The sequence below is a fragment of the Aythya fuligula genome, chromosome 5 (assembly GCF_009819795.1).
Source record: "Aythya fuligula isolate bAytFul2 chromosome 5, bAytFul2.pri, whole genome shotgun sequence".
NCBI lineage: Eukaryota > Metazoa > Chordata > Aves > Anseriformes > Anatidae > Aythya > Aythya fuligula.
In genome coordinates, this window is record NC_045563.1 from 53,414,470 (window position 1) to 53,423,592 (window position 9,123).

Here is a 9,123-nt window from a genome sequence, read left to right on the forward strand (position 1 = left end):
ACAGTGTCTCTCCACACTTACACATGGTGGCCACGAGGAAAATGCTCGTCTTTTCTGACCTCATGCAAGATTGGGATGGGAAGAAATGGGGAATGTTCTCTGACAGAGATTCTAATGAAGAATACATATTGATTTAGCTATTCTTTCATTGTCACGAGATAACTTGTGAAGAGAAATAATTTTAGCCTTGTCTCTCTTGAAGATTTGATGTTCACATATTTCAGAGAGAGGAAAAAAAAGCACTGCAGAGCCCACTCATTGCTATTTGCTACATGTAAATGGCTCTTAGAACAGAACTGAAAATACCTTGGTATATACAACTATCTCGGGCACTACAAACAAACGTACTAATAGGTTTGGTGCCAAAAAGTCAATGATAAAAGGTAATAAATGATTATTATAAATTTTGGGTACTTAGACAACCCTTTACAAATGTGATCAGCATTCTAGCTGCCAGGGAAGTCACAGGATTCATGTGTTCTGCAGCCGCCCTTTGCCGCCCACATGCAGAGGAGACTTGGCCAGTGTTGTGACCCATACTGCAACCATGTGAGTTTAATGGTACAACCAGGGCAGATTAAACACCACCTCAGTTTATCCTCAAGGATCATGCCCAATTCTTCTAGGGTATGCCCCTGGCAGCCTTGTTCAGAGGATTAGCAGAGCTATTGAAACACTTTGTGGCACCTTTGTTTGGTTTTCATTGTCATTCTCTGTGTTCAGAGCAATGAACCTGCAAGAGGGTCTCTACCAGGTCCTTCTTGCAGGGAGCCAACTATAAAATGCAACACAAAATTAACCTGTGGAATCCCAAAGGTCTTTTCCTCTGCAATGTTTTCTTCTTCCTATATTCTTCTGACTAGATCTACAAAAAGTTAATGCATCTCAACTAAAACACAGTGAATCAAAGCTGCAACACAAAGTAAAGGAATCTCTAATCCAGCTAATTTTAATCATCAGCTACTCTCACGTTATTTTCCTCTCTGCTTCCTGGGTTCAGCTATCCAGTTACACCCTCCCTCTGGTGCGGCATATCTTCTATTGCCTGGCTTAGCACCTGTAATAAGACCCAAGATATAACCTAACAGGAGGCTTGCCTTCTGGATAGAGAACCTCTGACCAGCTAGACCTCCTTCCCAATGTGAAAGCAGTCACCCTGTGCCCCCGTCCCCAGCTGAACTCTTCAAGAGCACATTCCCATAGTCCTAACACCCAATACAAGATGATTCAGTCAATAGTGCCTCAGATGATTTCCTGCTACTGGTAGTTTGAGGATGAGAAGCAATATTTCACTTTTCCTAGGTCAAGAGGAATAAAGTGAAATCCACAGCCTGAAGTGGATGGCAACAAGAGGAAACAAGCTTGAGAAGCTAACTCATCATACTGTGCAAAGGAGGAGTAAAATGGCAAAAGCTGTTCCAGTAAACTCCCATTTACTGGCATGTTATTGAGCAATAGCCTTGGTAACATGGTGCATAATATTCATACTTAGATTCATACACAAATTCTCACATGTATGCGTAAAAATACACAGAAGTCCCTTAGAGCTGGGAGCCAATTTGCAGGTGGTGTTCAGAAAGGGATAAACATTGTTGGGCTCTCAGTTTGTGAGGTTATCGCTGTTCTTCACAGCACTATCACCAGCCACTTAGAGCCAAATCTATTTAAAAACAGTAAAGTCGGAGAAGTGAAGTTGCCTTTGGTTGTGCTTTTTTTTCTCTTTCCCGTTGTAGCTTCCTCTTTCTCTTCACCAGCTCAGCACTGCTGGCAGCTTTTTATAAACCACGATTCCTACTGCAGTCAGCTTGTTTGGAAACTACATGGTGAGCTCAGTCCAGCAGCTACTGCTGTGGGTTTCTGTTTAATTGCACACCAGATTTGCTTTAAATTCTGTACCCACCGCCATCATTTCCATTCCAAAGCACTCAAAGGGCTCTGCATATTCACAAATATTCAGTACAAAGCAGAATTTTGCTCTCAACATATATAGTTAAGTAGCATAAACTACAATGCATTCCCATAAACCAGTAGTAAAGAAATCCTCTGCAACCTCTGGAAGGTTAAACCATAGCAGGGCAGTCAGCAATGCAGTTATTCTAAATTGACAGTAATCTGCACTGTGCATATAAAGTGATATCACAAGCAGAACATTTGCTGTGAAGCAAAAGCAATACTGAGATCTTCATTTGTAGAGGAATTTTGTACGAGAACTCAGACATCTTTAACACCAGAGACAGGGTGGATGGGTGAGTAGAGTGCTGTCCAGAAACTTTATGGTTGCATTAAAAAAGAGTGAAAAAATCTTCTAGCCATAGGATCAAGGAGGAATTACTACGAAAGAAGTCAAAAGCAATCATGTGAAGGAATAGAAGAATGGGGAAACACTGAAGTTGGGAAAGTGAGTTGAATAACACCAGCACTCCTGAGGTCTTCATCCTCTACCTGCTGCACCAAAAGCAAATTTTGCCGTTGGTTTGGTGGAGAAAAATGTGGGTACTAACTTGGGACAGGTGCTTTTTACTTCTTCTCAAAACAGCGGAAATCTTACAGCCAGATAGGGACTGGGGAATGATGACAACAGCTTGTCTGGGGGCAAATGGTACTTATAAGAAAGGATATACAAAGAAAATCAGTAGGTTCCTCTAGGTCACGGAGTTCATAAACTCTTTTACTTGCAGATCTCTAAAATGTTTCCATGTAGATGCAAACATACATTTTCAATTTAAGCCCACTGATAACTTTTTGTTATTTCTCTCTGGTCCTTCAAAAATATTTCATGGTCTTGCTGAGGCCTACAGACTATAAGCTGAAAAGTTACTAAATCATGACTGGAAAATATAGATCTAAATATGTTAGTTAAACTAAATTGTAGTATTACTGAATTGAACAAAACCAACATCGGTAATAATACGCCACAAGTATCAAATACATAAAATGTAGTCCCTCTCTTAAATAAACAATCCAGTATTTCAGTGGGAACAAGGTGACTGCAGAAGAGATGAAGCTCCATTTATCAGCAGAGCACTTCTGTCATCAGTTTTACCTGTATGTGTCCATGCTGTAAGTACCTGCACATAGGATTCCTAACAGAACTGTAACTATCTAAATCCATTGTGTGAGAAGTCAGCCATTAGTAAAAAAAACAAACTTTTTCAACAGATAAAGCCATTGGAAAGTCTGTCCTCTTCTCAGCTGGCAGGAATCCTGCAATGCGGGGACAGAGTCAGCTGAATTATAAATACTCAGCCATGACTCTGTTTTGGTGTCTACTCCTCTGTCTCCTACCATCTCCTACTCAGAAAAGAACCATTTCCCTTTTCTTAATGACCACTGAAATCATTTAGGGAATTTCCAGCACACGGTGTGCAGATTCTGATTCACTTTAACCCCAGAAAATGTTTAACTCCTTCTGGGAATTATTGTGAATTGATCCAGTTGTATACACTAAGATACCCCAAGTTCCTCTTTCCCTTTTTTTCCTTTCAGCCATACACAAGCATTTAACATCCAGAGCATTCTGCTGCTTTGCACTCCCACAATGCACATCTTGTTCTGGCACGAAATCTTCCTAGTCACGAGACTTTAGAGTCTCCACACGGTTAGTTTGGACTGATCTGTGGAGGTCTCTTCCCCTGAAATGGGAAGATAGTTTCATTTTCTGACATGCAGCTACACTTCTTGGCATATTCTTCTGCAATATTCTTTAAAACGTTTCACTGCTTCCACTAGTATAACATGGCAAAACAAAACCTCTCATTTTTCCTTCCCTTCTACCTCCTCCTTTGAGCAAAGCTGTTCTTCCTACTCTCACTCTAATGCGGGTGTTGTCTCTGACACAATGCCAATCTACACAAGCAGGCTTTATCAAGGATGTGCAGCTTCCTCTTGCAGGACACCTGTAAGATCAAACTTTTTCACTTTCCTTTCATTGCTTAAACTCTCACCCACCAGTGGCCCGAATGATGGCAGTCTCTTTTCCCTGGGCTTTCTGTCTTCAGACTCATTTTTTCCTTTTCTCTCCTTCCTCTAGCATAAGAGGGAATACTGTTCAAATTCTCTCTTTCATATTTCTACACTAAAATCCTCTGAATTACCACATCAAAAACAAGTTTTGAAGTTCTTTTAAGACCCTTCACAAATCTGGTCCTCCCTAGTCTTTGTTCAATTACTGTACTGTTATGTTATACTTCTGGCACAACAAGAAGCAGACTTAAATACAGTTCAGTACAGTTAAATACTGAACTAGAGTTACAGAAAACTATTTGCATTTAAAAAAAAAAAAAAAGCCAAGTTAGAAGACCAGTAGTTGCAGCTATGAGAACAATGGCAGGGAGGAAATACACTGTCAATCTAGATATTGTTAGCAGAACAACTTTATAAAAAATACAGTTGCAAAATACAGAGCAAAACATCTGCAACCAAACAACAAAAAAAAAGGTCAGCTCCTGCAGGCCTGCAGTCTTTACATGGCTGATGTAACCTTTGTCAAAGCAGTAAGCAAACTGTTGTTCTACCAAACTGAACAGCTTAAGATGGAGCTACTTACCTCTAAGCTGTTAACTTTTTCTGCCTGAAGATTAGTGAAAAATGTCAGATTTTTACCTTACCCTGAAGATTTCAAGGCTGAAAAGTTCCACAGGAAAGAAAGCAAAACTGAAGACTAAATAATCTAACTGCATGTGTCTTAATTTCTTATAGTAAAAGTGGCTTAGCATTACAAAAATAAATTAATAAATAAATAAAAACTTCAAACACAATTTTTCTTATCAGTAACTACTTTTGTAAGAAAAATGTCTCTAGATAATATGCTACAGATTTTGTCATATACAAGTCATACATGCCTGTCCCAGTCATACAAGTGTCACATAAAGCTGTAGCATGGGGCTTGTATGCACAGTTCAGCTCTTACACAGCCAAATGCTTCCTGTGAGGATGTACCTAGAGCACTGGCTTCTTGTGCTTCAGTTCTTCTGTATATGCAAAATTTCGGACACAAAGTCCTTGTGAAAGTGATGGCAGAGAACAGGAAGTGCAGTTGTAACCCATCTACCTAAAGAATTGGGGATCTGTGAATTGTGCTCTTCTCTTTTGAATTCTGGGAGATTACTCCCAGAGATACAAACCTAATGAGATGCAAGTGTGGAAAGCCATCTTCCTAGATCTTCCTAGATACAGCTGCATTCTCAAAACAGAACCATTAACTTAATATCCAAATCACATCTCACATAGCAGAGATATTTCTGATGCAGCTTGTGGAGGTCCCTTATGGCCCCCAGTGACAGAATCCTAATGGTGGGTCTAGATCAGCAATTTAGTCAAGACCATAAGTGCACTTCCAAAATGAATCTCCTGATCCTTTCCACTTAGTGCATTTTTTTTTTAAATTTGCACCAGAGAGCACTTTGAGAGCTCACAAACTGGATTCATTCGTATGACAGTGAACTGGAAGATGCAGCTCAGGATTGCAACTACAAATGGGGGAGTTCAGTCCACGTAATCAGGCTGGAGCCAGTCTGAAGAGACGTCACCCCAAAGCAGATACAGGATGGTTGTTAAGTTTTCAGCAACTACAGATATGCCCTTATTGAGCCACATCACAGATGCACCTCATATTTATAGTTTAATTTTGACTAGTAAAGTATCTGATTCAACAGGGGACTCAGGGAAACTGAGAGATTCATTTAAATGGAACCAAGAGATTAGACAGGAGGGTCAAGGCATAACTCTGCGAGGGGATATTAAACATTACTGCTTGCATCTTACTGATGCAACTGACTCTGGAATGTAGAGTAGATGGCATTAGGACACTGCTACATTTTAATTGTTTGAGATGACACAAATGTGTTGAGAGATTGGATGGCTATAAATGAGCTTGAACGTGTGAATTGAAAATCTGCTGCCTTCAGAATGCAGAAGTGCAGAAGACCATTAAAAACTAACATCACGTTTTACCTGTCTGAACATGCCTGAAAGCCAAAACAAGTTTTCCTATGTAAAGAAAATGACCAAATGTGGCAGGTATGCCAACATCTTGAAGCTGTATGAATTGCCAATGGGATATTTTCTACTTTGCTGAATTCTGCTTTTTGAACATCTTAAAAGTTTCTAATAAAATTATAAATTAAGTGCTTTTCATTAGTGCAAGTGACTGTGTATCATAATATATTTCCTAAAAAATAAATAAATCAACCAACCAACCAAACACACAAGAAGAACTATGAAACTTTATGGATTAATACACACCCAAATTATTCCTCTTTCTCTCAAAGAAAATGATTATCTTCACTCTGATTTGGATTTAGTCCAGTATACACTTGAAAGTCTTTGCCAACAGTGAAGTCAGTTAAGACTGTGATATTTTAATGACATTTTTATGACATTTCCCACTTGCAAAAGTGGACAGATGCAGTTACATACAGGAATTCATGAAAGCTCAACTGTCAGAAGCACTTTTTTGCCACTACAAACTGCATCAGTTATAGGGGAGGATGCCCATACAGCCAAGAAAAGTCTTTGTTCAAATGTATGCATCCTAATAAACCCACGGGTCTCAACAAAGGAACATCACAGAGAGATTGATCACATTGGAACAGGGAGCACATATTTCAGTGGAGTCTACGTTCAGACTGTCAATGATCCAAAGGTGAAGCTCCACGTGAGAAAAAGTGGTAACAAATTTTTCTCATCCAGCAATTTGTAGCAGACATTTTCTTGCTGCTACTCTTTCATAATGGAAAAATGCATCAAAGACTTCAGCTCAGTGTCTTCGTCTCAGTAATGGCATGTGTAATGAAGAGTTAAATGGAGAGGATTGTACTCCACAGCTCTAAATCCCAACACCTTCTACAGTCAGAGAGACTCAAAAGCTCTTTTAAGAGAAGGCGGCAAACCCTTCACGTTATCTGAATGGATATTCAGTCTTATAAGACTCACAAAGTACATCAACTCTAGATAAAACAAGTTAAATGGAGAACATAGCTCTGGGAAGAATATGGAAGATAGAAGGGAATCTCTTGTTTAGAGGTCTTGTCCTTACTGTTACAAGCAAACTCGGTAGCAGAATCTATGTAAACACCTGCTTCTGATTAAAAGGCTTCAGGATGAGTGATGTTGTATGTGGTTTTAGCAGGGAGAAAAATTACCTTCTGAGCACCAAGCAAGGTTTGAGGTAAAGGGACCTCTCTGTGATGTGGCTGCAAGTTGAAAACCTTTTGCTTTGGCAGCTTGCGGTTAGAAATAGCTTGAAGAATAAATAGGTAGAGATAGGAGAGGAACTGCTTCAAGAAGCTGCACACAGTGAGGTGATGCTGACAGGGAAAATATCTCAGATTAATATAAATATTAAGTGTTTTCAGAAACTTAATCTTTCAGCTCAGCAGTTTCATCTTTAGTCCTCCAAATTCCCATCATGGAGAAGGATCCCTACCCTAATTCAAAAGCCTTTTAAAGCAGTTGGCATCATATATCCCTAGAAATCAATTTTCTACCACACAATTGCTTGATAACTTCATCTGTTCTTCTGCATCTAAATCACCTAATAAATTGTTGCAAGGATCTGGGCCAAAAGCACTTCCTCTAGTAGGCCTTCCTTTAGGAGTGAGAAGATTCTGTGATGACAAACATAGGATAAAATACCAGTTATATCCAACAGTGAGAAAATCATCTATGTTGAATTTTAGCAAGATTGGTACTGGTGATGTTTCTAAATATCTATGATAGCGTAAATGAGCATTTTGTTTAACTTTTATCATTTCCATTTATGGAGATTCTTTCCTTCCTAGGAAGCTAATTCAACTTCTGGACTTCCTGCTCTTCCCCAAGCTTTATGGCCAATTGTTTTATTCTCATTCATTATACAGAGAATAAATTTGAAGATTTATATTGATAAGCTTCATATGTTTATGATCACTCATATGTTAGACATAGTTGTTAATGCTGATAATGTTGGTAATCTAGCTTTCCCTGAGTGCAGTAAGGCTGGTACAAAATATCTATCCTTATTAGGCAATTTCCTGTGCTAAGGGACAGTGCTGAAATATCCTCCAGTGTATTAAGCACAGTTACATTCCCCTTTAATAGAAGACCCTCTCTGTAAAACATTTTTAAACCTTCCAGTAACTGCTTAAGGTAACTTCCAGCATACTGAGAATCAGATTGCATATCATCTTTGTTCAGAACAGTCTTTTTAATACACATAAAATTTCCACAGTTACTTTTATCACCTATTATCCAATGATCCACTTTAAGATTGTGTATGCCATTGTTCACTCTCTTCTGTTCTGTTTTCACCAAATTTTACCATCAGGATTGTACTTTGTCTTTTCTCCTGTTCCCCCACATGGATCTGATCACTCCCAGGCTTTTATCCAAAAGGAGACTGAAGAATCATCATTCAAGACAGAATTAGACTGTTCAGCAGCGTGCTTATTTCTAGCTTAATGTCAAGATTTACCAGTAAAATAAGAATGGAATGCCCATGGATCAACTGATGCTAGTGAAATTCAGTCTGGGGCTTCAAGAGTTAATCTTCCATCATGATTTTGATCTTATCCAATTGTTAATATGGTTTGCTTGTTGGGTTCCTTAGGGTGGGGAACGAGAGGAACTTGTGAGTGGCCTCTGGTTTTACCAGTGTATGAGGGAGGAAGTTTGTAGTGGCTGAAATTCCCCCTCACACATAGACCCAGGTGAGTGGTGAACAGGCTACTTTCAAAAGCAGAACCTGTGGCACATGGGCATAGATTGAAGGGGAACAACCCAGACAAAGGAACTTCACTTTTCCAAGATACTACTAACTAAATGCAAAGCGAGAAGACATTTTGCAGAATGAGAGAGTTCTCCCCTTGCAGCAAGGGCCCACCCTCTGCATCCTGAACGGTGACCCACTCGCCTCTGACACTGCTCCTGCCCAAACCTTGGTAAAAAGGACACACGTTCAGTGCAGCCAAAGCAGTGGCAAGTATAAGTGGGATAAAGAGAGGGGAAAAAAACATGGAAAGAACTGAAGCAAAATCTCTACATGAAGTTTCAGCATCTGACTGTTCAGATACAAGTTTACAAATCTCATTCTCTACTCACTGTTAAAGGTACTTTTCTGTGAGAAGTAAAGCCATTATTTGGGGC